This window comes from Vipera ursinii (assembly GCF_947247035.1).
Source record: "Vipera ursinii genome assembly, chromosome: 1".
In the NCBI taxonomy this organism is placed as follows: Eukaryota; Metazoa; Chordata; class Lepidosauria; order Squamata; family Viperidae; genus Vipera; species Vipera ursinii.
Genome location: NC_139512.1, coordinates 68622740 through 68638323, shown reverse-complemented (window position 1 = coordinate 68638323; position 15584 = coordinate 68622740). Strand labels below are relative to the sequence as shown.

Sequence of the window (15584 nt, the reverse complement as noted above, 5' to 3'; positions counted from 1 at the left end):
GGCATTTTAAAATCACATCAATATAAAATACAAAGTTAAAAGAGAATTAAAAGATTAAATTATCCCTGAAAATAAAACCCCAGTTAAAATTCTCAGCCTGGGTCAGAGAGCTCAAAGAGCCAAGTCTTCAGGTCCCGGCGGAATGAGCGTAGGTCAGGGGCAGTCCTGAATGATGATAATGATAATGATAATGAATAATGAATATACACACTGCAGTAAATGAATATACACACCACAGCATCTCCTGGTTTTCATACATTTCACATTGGTGCATTATTATACTTGGGAGATCTTTCATCCCTATGAAAGCAACACTGTTTTGTACTGAGTACTGAGTACTACTGTTCTTCTGCCCCAGCAACCTGAGTTCAATCAAAGCAACTTGTCATTCAACCCTTCTTGCCTCTTCTGACCTGTATTTCTCTTCTGTCCTCATATGCAGCTTTTGACAGATTGTACTACTATTTCTTTTTGCACAAAGACAAATGCAAAGCATTAAGGAATTAAGCAACTCATCAGCACTTTTCCTATTGTCTATCACCATCTTGCCATCTTCTTCAACCAGGAGACCAACCTTTTCTTTGACTTTTCTTTATTCCACCTGTTCCTTTTTTTTGTAATTTGAGCTCATTCTGTGATAAGAGATGGAGCAAATTCTTGTAAAATGTGCAGATGGCATAATATTGGGTGAGACAGCTCACACTCTACAGATTACATTCCTATAGTTACCTTGATAGGTTAGAGAAGTAAGGCAAAATGAATAATGTTGTGTAACAGAGACAAATGAAAAGTTGTTCATGTAGGAAATAAAATGCATTGGTATAAAATGAGGAAAACTGGCTTGAAATAAAGTAGTAGTGAAAAAAAATAGTGATTAAAACTGAATGTGAATCAATGTGATGTGGCAGCAAAAAACAATTTTATACTGTATTAATAAAAATGTAGTTTCTAAATTAATGGGAGTAATTATTACAATTCAAATTGTCAGATGTTATTTTGAGTATTGTATTCAAATAAGGATGCCATACTTAAAAGTAGGATCTAAAAAAATTGGAACTGTTTCACAACTGGTTAATGAGGATGATCAGTGGATTAAAACTAAATTATGTGAACAGAATTCAAAGGAGTTAGGCATGTTTAGCATTGAGAAGATGGGTAGTGTTATGTCATGAGCTCGGGTGAGCAGGAATGAATACAGACGGTTGTTCATAATGCAACACATCCTTTATTAGTTATGACAGAGTTTAACCCGGGCCGTGCCCAGCCACTAGATATATACCGTATTTATCGGCGTATAACACGCACCGGCGTATAACACGCACCTCATTTTAAAAAGGAAATTTCAGCTGCAGCTTCGGATAATGGGTCATTAACTATGGGTCATTAACATTATATCGGCGTATAACACGCACACATCATTTGCCCCCTATTTTCAGGAAGAAAAAGTGCATGTTATACGCCGATAAATACGGTATATACAGTCCCACCCTCTAGCAGCAGTCAATACAATGGAACCATGCTTCCCGCCAAGGTAGAACACTTGCAAGGCTGGAGACGGTCTGTCTAGGTTTCAAGGGAGCCGTTGGCTCACGTGGTGTGGTACCACAAGCTCAGTACATAACACTCCTTCCCCCTAAGACAAACTAATTTCCCAACAACTTGACAACAGTCAAGACCTATTAATCACTCCCAATAACCAACATACAAATAAACAATATACAAAAAATAGTTAATGGTATTTTTCCATTCAGTGTAGGTCAGGGGTCGGCAACCTGAAAAAGCAAAGGAGCCACTGGGAACCGGTTCCATCACACATAAAAAAGTGGGAGCCACGCGCGTGCATCCATGCATGCGCATGCACATAAAACAAAAAGTTTTGAGCATGTGCAAAATGTTTTGTTTTTTGCGCATGCGTGTGCATGGATACACCCGCGCGGTTCCACTTTTTTTTATGTGGATGCACCTGCACGCCAGCGGCGATGGGTCTCTGTGGTGACGGGCACTGGGTTGCGGCGCCGCCTTCAGCCCAGGCGCCGCCGGAGCCACCCCCGGGACCTCCAAACTGCCACCCAAACACCCGTTTGGAGACCTGCTAGTGCAGCACCAGCAGGTCTCCAAACGGGTGTTCGGGCGGAGGTGCGCACGCACCTCTCCAAAGGTGCGTGCAGAAGCTCTCCAAAGATGATTGCAAAGGTGCGCGCAGCTCTCCAAACCTTTGGAGAGGTGCACGCGCACCTCCACCCGAACACCCGTGTGGAGACCTGCTGGTGCTGGTTTAGAAAGCTTCCGTGGGCTGGCACCAGCAGGTCTCCAAACGGGCACCAGCAGGTCTCCAAACCGCACCTCCGCCCGAACACCAGCAGGTCTCCAAACGGGTGTTCGGGCGGAGGTGCGCGCGCACCTTTGCCCGAAAACCCGTTTGGAGAACTGCTGGTGCCGGTTTATAAAGCTGTTGCGGGCCGCGGCAGCTTTCTAAACTGGCACCAGCAGGTCTCCAAACCGCACCTCCTGTTCTGTACCAGCCTGCTACCGGCCTTGCAGAAAAGGCAACCCCTTTATAAACGGCAAGAGTCTGGAATACGTCTGCCAAATTTATTACAAACAAAACACATACCAAGATACAGGAGCTTTGAAACACTATCGGAGCGGTTGCTTTCAGCAAACCAGCCCTCCCCAAACATTCCCTTTATAAAGAGTTCAGGGCGTGGCCTCTCTTTGCCTCCTTCCGAGAAGCCCCACAGCCTTCCTCTGCTTGCTCCTACTTGACTGCCTCCTGCGTCGGGCGTCCTTGAACAGGGCCAGCTGTGGGTCATCTTCATCCACACTGTCAGGCTCACACAGCTGGGTCTCCACCAGGTAAAAGGGGCCTGGCTGGGGGCTCTGCGGAGCCTCAAAGCCATCATCAGCAAGTTCTTCAACACCCCCCTCCTCCCCCTCATCTGAGTCATCCGACCCAACTGCCGAACCCACAGGCTGACCCTGAATCACAACACCTCCACCCGAACACCAGCGCGCACCTCCGCCCGAACACCCGTTTGGAGCCCTGTTGGTGCCGGTTTAGAAAGCTGCCGCAGGCCGCAGCAGCTTTCTAAACTGGCACCAGCAGTTCTCCAAACGGGTACCGCCGCTGCCCGTTCCGAGAGGTGCGCGCGCAGCTCTCCAAACCTTTGGAGTGGTGCGCGTGCACCTCCTCCCATTCAGAGTGGTGCACCTCCGCGCGTTTGGAGTGATGCGCGTGCACCTCCGCGCGTTCGGAGAGGTGCGCACGCGCCGGGTGACTGGGAGCCGCATGCGGCTCCGGAGCCGCGGGTTGCCAACCCATGGTGTAGGTATAACGCGACCTTTACAGACGTAACTACAATGAGGTTAAAGAACAAAAATGCTTGCACCCAGACAGTTCAACCACCCCTATTTCTGTAGGTAGTGGTACACTTGTCACATACATTATAGTACACTCATTTTACAACATAATCAGATAGATATGCTGGAGGTTTGTGTGTCCGGGATGAACGCCTTGGGGTTCCTCCCACTTTGCGGTCTACCAGCTTACCCAGCGGGCTGGGTAGACCTAAGTCCCCTTGTGCTCTGTTGTCCAGGGGAAGTAGTATGCTCTGGCTGGCCTCACCTGGTTGGCCCACCCCAGAGTCAGTCTGTTCTGTAGCATAAGGGCAGCGATTGCTAAAGTTTGTCTGGTCTGCCAGATCAGGGGCTCCATGTTGCACTTCCAAGCTCCCTGGTACATCCTCAGAATCCATTTCTTCTGAGGGGGGGAACCGTGGTGGTCCTGGTGTGGGCTGGTTTGGGTGTCTGTATGACAGCTTCTGGAGGTACCGATGCCCCGGTCCTTACTTAATGACCATTCTGGAAACCTTTTCCTTAGTTGGTCAATATGTCTTCTTATCTGATGATCCCCCTCCACCCCCACTACATAAGATAGGGGCGCTGACCCCTTGGTTACCTTACCAGGAACCCACAATTGCCCAGGCCCATAGTTTCTGGCCCAAACCAAATCACCCATTTACAACTCCCTCGGGGGTTTCGGCCTGGAGGCTTCTGCTGCCACTTGGTCCAGATGCAATCTGTCCAGTTTAGTAATTAATCGTCTCCCCAAACGAAGCTCAGCAGGACTTTTACCTGTAGCTGTGCAGGGAGTGGAGTTCTGGCAGAGCAGAAAATCAGCCAATCTGTGATGCCAGTTACCATCCATTCGGCTTGTCCATTCGACAAAGGGTGGAATGGTGCAGATGTAGCATGTCTGATGAGGTTAGCCCTGAGAAAAGCTTGAAACTCAGCAGCAGTAAATTGAGCCCCATTATCAGAAACCAGAACGTCAGGCAACCCATGGGTTGCAAAGAGTTTTCTCTACACCTGGATGGTCCTAGCAGTAGTCATATTAGGAACTGGGGTGACCTCTAGCCATTTGGAATGGCTGTCTACAACTATTAGGAAAAGTTGTCTGTGAAAGGGCCCAGCGTAATCAATGTGAACCCTGGACCATGGTGTATGTGTTTCTTCCTACCTGTGAACTGGGGCCTGAGACATTTCAGGCCGAGATTGCTGACAAGTATAGCAACCATGCACTTGATCCTCCACAGCCTTATCCAGACCAGGCCACCAAAGGTAGCTTTTAGCTAAGGCTTTCATCCTTACAATGCCAGGGTGGCCTTCATGTAGAGATTGTAAGACTCTGTCCCTCAATGAGGTGGGAATTACGATCCTGTTGCCCCATAAAATGCAGCCCTTGTGAGCAGACAACTCATGTCTCCTGACAAAGTAACTTTGGAATTCTGATCCTGGACTTTTTTCCAGCCAGCCCGTGTATACCCATGACAAAACCCTGCTCAGAATTTTATCTGAGGCAGTTTCAGCAGCAATGTCCCCAGCGTGAAGAGGAAATTCAGGTAAATCCTGAATAGACAATATTTTAGCAGCAGGTGCAGGGTCAGGCTTTATTAGTGGCAGTGACAGTCTGCTTAGGCCATCCGCATGGCCCATTTCCTTCCCTCGTTTATGAAGTAACTTAAAAGTGTCTGCAGACAAAAATATGGACCACCTTAACATTCTGGGTGAAAGTATGTGAGGAGTTTGTTTGTCTGTTGTAAACAGCCCTAAAAGAGGTTTGTGATCTGTGTAGACAGTGAATTCCCTTCCATATAAATAATCATGAAATTTTTTAACTCCTGCCACTATTGCCAATGCTTCCTTATCGATCTGGGCATAATTACATTCAGCAGATGATAAGGTTCTGGAATAAAAGGCAATGGGAACTTGTTCCCCATTTCTCTCAACGAGGCTCAAAACTGCCCCCACCCCATAGGGAGATGCATCACATGCAAGACAAACTGGTTTAGACTCAATGTAATGAGTGACAGTAGACTTTTCAGATAAGAGACTTTTCAAGGTTTGAAAGCTTTTTCATGCAAGGGTAACCACTTCCAAGGGGCTTTTTTATCAAGCAGCCTATGTAGGGGCTCTGCTATGGCAGCCTTATGAAGTAGAAATGTGTGATAAAAATTGAGGAGGCCCAAAAACGCCTGCAACTCCCCTTTTGACTTTCGCCTTGGAGCCATTTTAATGGCCTTCACTGTTGAATCTGCGGGGTGTATTCCATTAGCATCGATACAGAACCCAAAAAACTCTGTGGATAAGACCCCAATACTACATTTATTTTTCTTTAATTTGAGGCCCGCAACGCGAAGCCTCTGTAAAACAGCCCTAAGCCTATTGGCCAACACTTCAGCAGATTCTCCAGCGATGAGAACATCATCAAAATAAGGACAGACTCCCTGAATACCTTTAAGAGTGTGTTCCATAACCCCTTGGAAAATACCTGGTGCCACACTGACTCCAAACTGTAACCACTTGACTTTGAATGCTCCCCTGTGAGTTACAATTGTTTGGGCCACGGCTGTGGCCTCATCAACCGGCAATTGCTGATACGCTTGCGCTAAATCGAGCTTAGCAAAAATAGTTCCCCCTTTCAACAAAGCCAAAATATGGCTGACTACATGAACTGGGTATGCATGTTGACTAAGAGCCTTATTCAATGTACACTTATAGTCTGCACATATACGAACCTCCCCGTTAGGTTTCAGAGGGGTGACAATAGGGGTTTCACACTCCCCCCATCTACAGGCTCTAAAACACCTTGTTCCATGAGTTTATCGATTTCTGAATCGATTTTGTGCTTCAGGGCAAACGGAACCCTCCTAGGTTTAATTTTGATGGGTACAACTAGGGGATTTAATTTGAACGAAATTGGTGGCCCTTTTTAAGTTCCCAGATTTGACTCGAACACATCGGAAATTCCTCGCAAACGGACATGAGGTCTGCTGTCTGAGTTCGGTTAATGCCTAAAATTTGAATGCCCAGGGCATCAAACCAATCAAGTCCTATAAGACTCGTTCTTTGGGCCTCTATTACTATGACATCCAGGTGTCCCCAAAACCCTTTAAATTTTACCAGTACAGAGGCTTCTCCCAAAACCTTAACATTAGCGTTCTGGAAGTCAGTTAACACAATATCAGAGGGCCTTAATTTAACCCATTTGTTGCTGCACCTGCAAACACAGTTGAAAGTGTCTTGTGAGATGATTGATACAGCCGAGCCGGAGTCCAACTCCATTTTACAAGGAACTCCTTGTAGCTCTACTGCGAGCTTGAGTTTGGGCTTGAGTAGGCAACAAGCCCCAGTGTGGCAAATGCTTCTCCAGCTTTTGAAAAATCCCACACTCAAAGGACCCTGGGCCCCAGTACCTCTCCTAGTCGGTTCTTCCGACTGGTGCTTTGGTGGCTTGTCTCTCTGGCAGGCTCTGCAGACCACAGCAATATGGCCGGTCCTTCCGCACGCTCTACACGTGGCCGAGCGGAATCTGCAACTAGTGCGAAGATGGCTGCCTCCGCACCCCTTACATCTAGGTATGAGAACTGCCTTGTAATCGTTCTCTTTTTGCTGGCTTCTACGGTTTTGCGCGCTCGGTTGTTGTTGGAGCTTGTTGACTTCTGGTTCGTCGTCTCCTGATGATTCCTTGGCATGTTTGGCGACCTCAGAATGAATTGAATCTTCAACCCTCATTTTTTTTGTTGGCTGTACGGTCTGCACAGCTCCTCCAGCGGCTTCGTCGGCCATGATATCGTCCTGAGCTTCTGAAAAAGTTAGGTTGAGTCTTGCGAACAATCTTTGTTTTAAAGTTCTGTCTCTGAGACTGCAGACAAGCCGGTCTCTCAGGTGTTCCTTTAAGTTCGAAAACTTGCAGAGGTGTGCGGCCTGCCTTAGGCCCGCAATAAATTCTGACGCTGTCTCTCCGGATAACTGTACTCTCTGATCAAACTTAAAACACCATGCCATCTCCGACATTTTCGGCTGAAAATGTCCGGTCAGCTTCCTTTTGAGATCTGCAAATGATACGGCTTCGATGGGCGTTGGCGTGAAGAGATTTTCTGCTAAGTCAAATGTTGCTGGTCCACATACGCACAGTAACGTGGCAGCTTTTAGGCCTTCCTCTGCAATCTGGTTAGCTCGTAGATAGTTTTCTACCTGCGAGAGGTAAGACGGCCAGTCTTCTGGATGCTTGATGTCTAACTCTCTGAGTTTTCCGACCTTCGGCATCTTTCTTGATTCCGATGCTCATGGATCCTGCTTCGAGTGGCTCAGGAATGCTTTCTCTGAGCACACAGCCGCTAGTGTAGCGTTACTAGCCGGCCTGGAGAGGGGAGGGAAATGCCTCTTCCCACCAGCGTGTCTTGCCGACCCCTTGCTGACTTAAGGTCTTTCAGGCAGTGAAGCAGGATCCCACCTTCGTCGCCACTGTTATGTCGTGGGCTCGGGTGAGCAGGAATGAATACAGACAGTTGTTCATAATGCAACACATCCTTTATTAGTTATGACAGAGCTTAACCCAGGCCGTGCCCAGTCACTAGATATATATACAGTCCCACCCTCTAGCAGCAGCCAATAGAATGGAACCATGCTTCCCGCCAAGATAGAACACTTGCAAGGCGGTCTGTCTAGGTTTCAAGGGAGCCGTTGGCTTACGTGGTGTGGTACCACAAGCTCAGTACATAACAGGTAGAGTTGAATGCACTAGCATAGTTTTTTTTCAAATACTGGAAGTGACATGTCAGAAAAAAAGGCATAAATCTTTTTGGCGTCTTCCCTTGGAGAAAGACATAGAATAATAGATTCCGTGGATTTAAGTTAAAGGAAGACAGAATCTGACTGTAATTTTTTAAAAAATCCCTCCTTTGTAATAGTTAATATAGTTCAACATTTGAATCCATTAATCTGAGAAGTTTGTAGGTTCCCCTTAATTGAATCAGTTCAAGCTGAGGCTGGACAGTTGTCTTTCGAGGATGTCTTAGTTTAGATTCCTGCATGGAGAGAGTTTGGATTCAGGGGTCTAACCCTAAATAGTCCCTTTCACGTTGTGATTTTATAATTTTTGCAATTGAGATTTAATATTTTTGGGACATAGTTTGTGCACTGTGCATAGTTTATCTTCCAGAAAAATAAGTGATGATGCGTAGTAAATCTTACCATCCGCTCCGTATTTCTTAAATTACCACTTCAATCTGCTTTAAATCAGATTACCGCCCGCCCATCTTTTCCATAGATTTTAAATTTACAGGGGATCCTACACTGCAACGGAGATGCCCAGAGCGGTTCACTAAAGACTCAGTTTAAAGCAGTTTTCTTTTGACACCAGAGTGCATTAGGAAGAAAGTACTCAATAATTCTGCTACAGCAAGATAAAATGCTGCCGTCGGTGTGTTTCTCCAGTTTAGGATTGTGTCCCTAATTGGAAGTCACCGTTGCCTCTGATCTGCTGCACCCCACGAGCAGATATATATATCTTAACTCCGCATTCCATCCTTTGGGAATCCCTTTGCGAGAACACACACTAAACTACAATACCCAGAATACTTTTCAAAAGCCATTCGCAAAATTCGCCTCATAAGCGAAGATGAGGACAGCGGCGTTTCTAAGATACGGCCGCCCACCAGACTGATTGAAAGAACCCCTGTCCAATCTGCTACCGGCTCTTCGTCAACGCTCCAATAATGTTTCTCCGTATCGATAAGGTGGGCGGATTCTCTCGCTGGCTGCCTAGCGCTAGGATGGAGGGCAAGGGGAAAGGAGGGGGCTGGTTGCGACGGTAGAGTGAGAGAGAGAGAAAGAGAGAGAGAGAGTAGTCGCGTCCCGCGGGGACTGCAGGGGCAACTGAGCCGACAAGGGTGGGGGCGGCGTCGGCAGTGAAACGGTTAACCCTGCAAGAGGGGGGGGGAGGAGAAAGAGAAAGAGAGAGAGAGAGAGAGAGAACGGCCGTTAGTGCCGCTGATTGCCTGCCTCCTCCTCCTCCCCCCGCCCTCCCCTCCCCGTTAGTTACCCCGCCCGTCAGCTCAGGCTCCTTCTAAGCCTACCCTCGTCCGGTCCGGTCCCGCAGTTACCATAGAGACGGCGACGACGACTGAGGCGCCGCCGCCGCCGCCGCCTGCTTGCAAGCCATGGGCCGGAGTCTGCTGCTGAGCTCTGCTGGGCTGAGCCGGAGGGGGCCTCGGTAATAACATTCTCCTTCTTCTCCCTCCTCCTCCTCCTCCTCCTCCTCCTCCTCCTCTTCTTTCGCCCGGAGGCTCCCCAGAAAGAGAGTTTCTCTCTCGCAGGCTGAGGCTGAGGCAAGGGGCGCCGCTCGCGTTCCAGGTGAGAGCTCTCCCCGGGCCCAGCGGCTCAGGGCGGGGGTCGCCGAGAGAGAGAGAGAGAGAGAGAGAGAGAGAGGGAGAGGGAGAGGGAGAGGGTCTTTTGTGGGCAGAGGGGACCTTGTTGACATTCCGCGGCACCGGCGGCCTAAGCGGCGAGAGAGGCCCGCTTCTGTCGCGGCCCCGGGGTGCGCAAGGGCAGCTGGCCCGGACTGAGAATGCTTTGGGGGGTGGGTGGGGTGGGGGGAAAAGAACTGGCGGCGGACGGCCCTTCTTCGCCTTGCCGTTTTTAGTGGCGGGGTTGAAGCATCGTGGGGATGCGCCTTTGAAGATGGAGGGGATGGGGGGGGTGGAATTGGCGGCGTCGTCTCCTGGCAGCCGAAGGTTGTTCGGAGACCAGAGAGAAGGGCAACCTTTTTAGGGCAGCGATATCCAATAGCCTTCGAGATGTTGTTCAGGGGTTGTTGTTGTTGGTTTTTTTTTTTTTTTGCATGCGGGGACAGAAAGGGGCGGAAATGCTGCAATGGAAAAACAAAAACAAAACAAAACCACCCTCCCAAACTTGACCCACCCTTGCGTGGCAGAGGATCTGGCCGAGCTTGGGCCATCTTTTAAAAAAAATAATAATCTAGTTTTCTCGGCTGGTCCGACTCCTGTATTTCCTTCCTCTGCGTGTGCGCGCCGCGAGCGGATAATAATAGCAAGATGGATCGCCGAAGTTTGTTGCCTCGAACCAATGAGATTGTCGGCGATGCTAAAAAGACTTAGTGAGCAGCGTTTTGTAAAAAAACAACAACAACACAACAACAGTATTGTGGGCTCTGCGCTGCGTTTATGTGAAAGATCACGTTTTTTTTTATCTTAAGGCTTGATGGTTTCTACCTCTCTTTTATTGATGGAGGGGGCGGATGGTAGGCAGCTTGGCTTTAAAATCAGGCAATGTTGATGCAGTTATTTCTCTTTATTCATAGAAATAATCTGGAGGCAGATGGAGACGTGACACTAAACACTGCTGCTGCAACAAGCAGTTGCATGTTGATATAAATGCAGTTATAGAGTTATCAAGTATATACTTTATTTTCAAAGTGGCAGGGTACGATCTTATGCCAAAGACCTTAAAATGATCAACTTATCTGTAGTTGGGGCAGGACAACTGTAATTTCAGAAATTACAGGATTTTCTCTTTCTGTTCAATACGGTTATGGTTCTTAATATTAGGTTTTTATATCCAATCAATTAAAAGGTAGGCTTAGCAATATGAATCACATGTTGATGATGATGATGATATCCAGTTGAGTCCAACTCTTGCCTTCTATGGGCCAGGTCTCTCCACATTTTCTAATTTTGCACTATTTGAGTTTTTCTATGCTTTGTCCAGTGTCCAGCCATTGTATTCTTTAAAGGCCTGGTTTCCTTTTACCACTAACTCTTCAAAACATAATTACTTTCTCCAGTGAATTCTCCCATATGACATGGCCAAAGTAAGTGAGACACACTGTGATTTTTCCTTCTAGTGATATGTGTGGTGTTATGTGCTCCAGTACTTCCTTGTTAGTCATCTTTGCTGTACCATTTGCTGCATATAATATTCAAGGTTATCTGAGAAATGCCTTCTTAAATGAATTAAGGTTTTTATAATATGCACATAAGTTCATTCTAATACATTTGAAAGTTGATTAGCAAACTTTTTCAAAAGTTGAAGATAATCAGTAAAGTGGGCCACATGTGAAGGTGCAGTTAAATTGATTTATTGCTAAACAGCCTGTGCACAGGAATCTTCTCAACTAACAGTTAATACCTACTTGTAGTTAGATAAGGGTCCACGGAATTCAGGGAGGGTTGTACTTAGTCTGCTTGTGGGCTAGGTAGAGATAGATCCTAAGCTTATCCCTCTTTTAACTCAACCTCCATTTTTGCCATTGCTTATTCTACATTGCATTAACTTCGCTTATATTATGGAGTTTAAATAAAAGCTTGGAAACCAATTGGCAAAAAGATATTTGCAATTGCAAATGGTTTTATTTATTTATTTTTCTTCCATTCAATCATATCTTATTCTTGGAGATTGCCTGGACAAGTCCTTGCAGTTTCTTGGCAACATTGTTCTGAAGCGGTTTGCCATTGCCCCCTTCCTTGGGCTAAAAGGAAGTGACTAGCCCAACGTCACCCACCTAGCTTTGTGCCTAAGATGAGACTAGAACTCAATCTCTCATTTTCTAGCCTGACACTTTAACCACTACACCAAACGGGCTCTCATTTCTCATATTAATATTGAATGATCATGATCTATATCAAAATAATAAGAGCCAATACTGCATCAGTGCTTCTTTCCTACCCCTTTTGGCTTCCTCCATTCTATCATATCGGCTCTGGAGAGCCCCCTTCTCCTCCAAGAAAATATAAGATGATGGAGTGGATAGTAAAAGTATGTTTTATTGATAAAGTGCATTCCACTAAAATGGAAAATGGAATGTTAGATACATGTTTTATTTTTCACACATTTCCAGCATTGATCTTAATTTTTATCTTGATATTATTATGCTTAAAGGTTCTTATTCAAAAGTAAGTCTCATTGATTTGAGTTTTTATCCCCCCCCCAGTAAATATATCAATGTGTAAGTTGTCCAACCTTCACAAGGAAGTAAGTTGTATTAGAAGTGTTTATTTTGTCCCATAATAGAATGTATTTTCATAGCTAAAATATACCAAAACTTGAAATGGTCCATAAACTATGTTCTGAAATCAGGAATCTTTCCAATAAATTTATGTTTGTGGGAATAACATTTATAAATTGCTGCTTTACAGATTTTCTGTAGTATTCCCAGTAATCATAATAGTAATCATGACTTTTAAGTGTTTGAGCTTTGATTCAAATCATGTGCTTTGGATACAGTAGTTGTTTTGACCTTTTTGGGATGTGAGCTTATACAAAGAATGGAAGACACTCTTAAACAAATTTGTCATGTGTGTGTGTGTGTGTGTGTGTGTGTGTGAGAGAGAGAGAGAGAGAGAGAGAGAGATTGATTTTACTCATTCTTTTTCTGGAGATCAGAAAGCAAGGATGCTTACTGCATTAGGGCTATATAAATCTTTTTGAGATGTGTGGAAGTGAATTACAAAGCACTTATTTTAAATTTTTAATATTTTTGTATTTGGAGACTGCTTTGGAAGTACTTCTGTCTTTTTGTATATGGGTGTTTATATAGCCCTCTTTTCTTCAGTCCTACCCTCCAATGGTTGTGGAGACAGCCAGGAGTAGTGACCAAAATAGCCATCAAATCAGAAAAAAGATGTGGTTGCATAAAAAAAATGTGAAAAGAGTGCTTTATACATGCATCCATATTTTTCTGAAACACCTCTTCCAAAGGATTTGCAAAGCCTTACTAGATACTCTAATAAAAAAATTATACTAGGAATGATGTAAAAAAATTACAGGTATTGTGGCCTGTTATAAGGCAGTGAAAATAAAAAATGGTTTGTAGGATTTAATAACTGATCCCAAGAAAGAATTTGGTATATGATGAAGTTGAGGGAAGAGAATGTAATTTTTAAAGGGGAAATATGAGAATACATGAAACAGAATAAAGAGAGAAAGAACACAGTTTTGATTAATCAATTATATGAGTTGTTTCCATGCTGGAAAATGTAAACAGTATCTTGCAAGGAAACATTTGTGTATTTCATTTATATACTGTAACATGTGCTCTGAACCATGAGGCCAGCCTGCAGTAGTTTGCAATAGAACATAATGACAGTCAAAATAAAATAGTATCCAAAACAAATATCACAATGCAATCTAAAATCATCAGGATTATAATAACTTGGCATCCAGCAATAAACATTAAAACGCTGTGGAAGAGCTCCATTTTCATTGCTTTTTTAAATATCAGGAGGGACAACACCATATGAATCTCTAGAACAGAGGTAGGCAACCTTGGCCCTTTTATGACTCATGGACTTCAACTTCCAGAATTCCTTAGCCGGCTACCCCTGCGTCTAGACTGGGAGATCTTTCCAAAGAATAGATGCTGTCACAAAGAACCATTGACACTTGCCCCCCTTTCTGAACCTCTCAAAGTTAAGGGAGACAGCTTTCAGGATCTCCAGGCAGGAAAGATAGCCAAGACTAATAAGTTTAATTAGATTACCTGAGATGCCAAGCTTTTAATGTTAAAATCATAACTTTGAATTGTACTCCAAAGCCTATGGGTAGCCACTGTAGAACCCTCAGCATCAGTGTAATGTGCAAGTAAAAGTAATGGCTATTATCTAATGACAGGCAGGCTGCTACTTGTTGAACCAACTGTGGCTCCTGACAGTCTTCATGTAGAGTCAATTAAAGTGACATTTACAGAAGGTGACAAGAGTGTGAGTCACTGTTGTCAGGCTTATTTCTCCAGAAAGGCTGAAACTGGCATACTAGCAGTAGCAACTTGTTTCTTTCCATCCAGGCACTGACAGTCAACAATAATTAGGTCAAGATTTCTACTGCTTCAACAACCCAGTGCAGGGTTCCATGCCCTGGTCTAAAACTTGACTGAAAAGAGTCCAGGTAATTCCATTTTCCCTATATATGCTGTTGGAACCTTACCAATTATCTTCTCCATTTAGGAACAGTTAGATATTGGACAGTAGTTGTCCACTGTGGCTGGATCTACAGAATATCTCTCCAGGAGGAGCTACTTCTTTCAAGGTGACAGCCACCATCTCCTTTCCCAGTGAAGTGTTGACAATCTTGCTGATTCACCCAGTCACCTATTTAATGGTTTTATATGGGAACTAGGTGAATTGTGGGTCCAATTCACATATGACAGGCATACTGCCCTGTTTTTCACTTCCTATCCAGAATTCTTCAATGCCGTGTTTAGACTTGCGGTTGCTGTGAATGTTTTATGTTTTTTTCAAAATGTTGCTCAAATAACTCACAGAACCTCATTGCTTTTTCTCACTCTTCACAAGGGAGAAGTGCAAATGCTTTGCCATCTTTATTTCCATGGTTTAGGCTCAAAATTATCTCAAATGCATGTTTGGTAAATTCACTTCTGATGTTCCTCTACCAGATTTAAGCTTCTCTTTTGCTATTGCATCTCTCAAAGATCCTCAGTAAACCAGGCAATTGAAATTATATAATTATACCATTTATGCTAGGGGTGTCAAACTCGCATTGAGGGCCACATCAGCTTTGTGATTGCCCTTGGCGTGGGTGGGCATGGCTGGCTGGATGTGGCGTGGTCGGAGTGGGCAGCTTGACATTGCTTATGTCAGGGCCGCCTGTGCGGGCTGGGTGGGATCCAGGGGTCTCTGGCAGAGGAGAGCAGGACCAGGGCGGGCACTGGGGCCTGATCCACTGGAGGAGCCTCACTGTCCCTCTTGGACCGTGCTGAGAATGCCCGGATGGCAGTTCAGGCTGCCTGGGCAGTGGGTGTCTGCCCAGCCCTTGAGCTCCTGGGGCACTGAGACCCGATGGCCTGGTCACACTTGCCTCCTCAAGATCACTGTTGCTGTGCCCCCTTTCCTTCCCCGGGTTGGGCTTCCTGGGCTGGGGGGCCCAGAGGTGTGGCTGGGCTCCTGGATGGGGCTGCTGCTGCTGCAGGGTAAAGCAAAGCAAGGTGAGGCAGGTGGTAGGGTAGGGGGTGCCCTGACTGCAGGGCTCTGAGGTGCACAGTGCAGTGTGTGTGGAGCGGCTCTGGGGCTGGGCTTGGGCAGGGAGGGGAGTCCTGGCTGCTTCTTTGTAATATGCGCTCCTTACCCTTCCCGTTAACCAGAGCCACCGGTGATATGGTGGCGGGTGGGAGGCTCATCCCGCTTGTGCACCAGAGCTGGAGGATAAGATTGGACAGCGGGGGCTGAGCGAGCAGAGGCTGTGGCAATGATTGTGCCCGGTTGGGCTGC

At 45.8% G+C, this 15584-nt stretch overlaps 1 protein-coding gene across 1 annotated transcript in view; it reads left to right on the top strand.

Moving 5' to 3' along the window:
* Positions 1–8940: 8940 nt before the first annotated feature.
* TTBK2 (tau tubulin kinase 2) overlaps positions 8941–15584 on the top strand; it is a gene marked incomplete at its 3' end in the record, with an annotated part of 70414 nt that continues 63770 nt past the window's right edge. Inside the window, exon 1 of the mRNA XM_083350570.1 lies at positions 8941–9556. The remainder of the gene's footprint in view (positions 9557–15584) is intronic.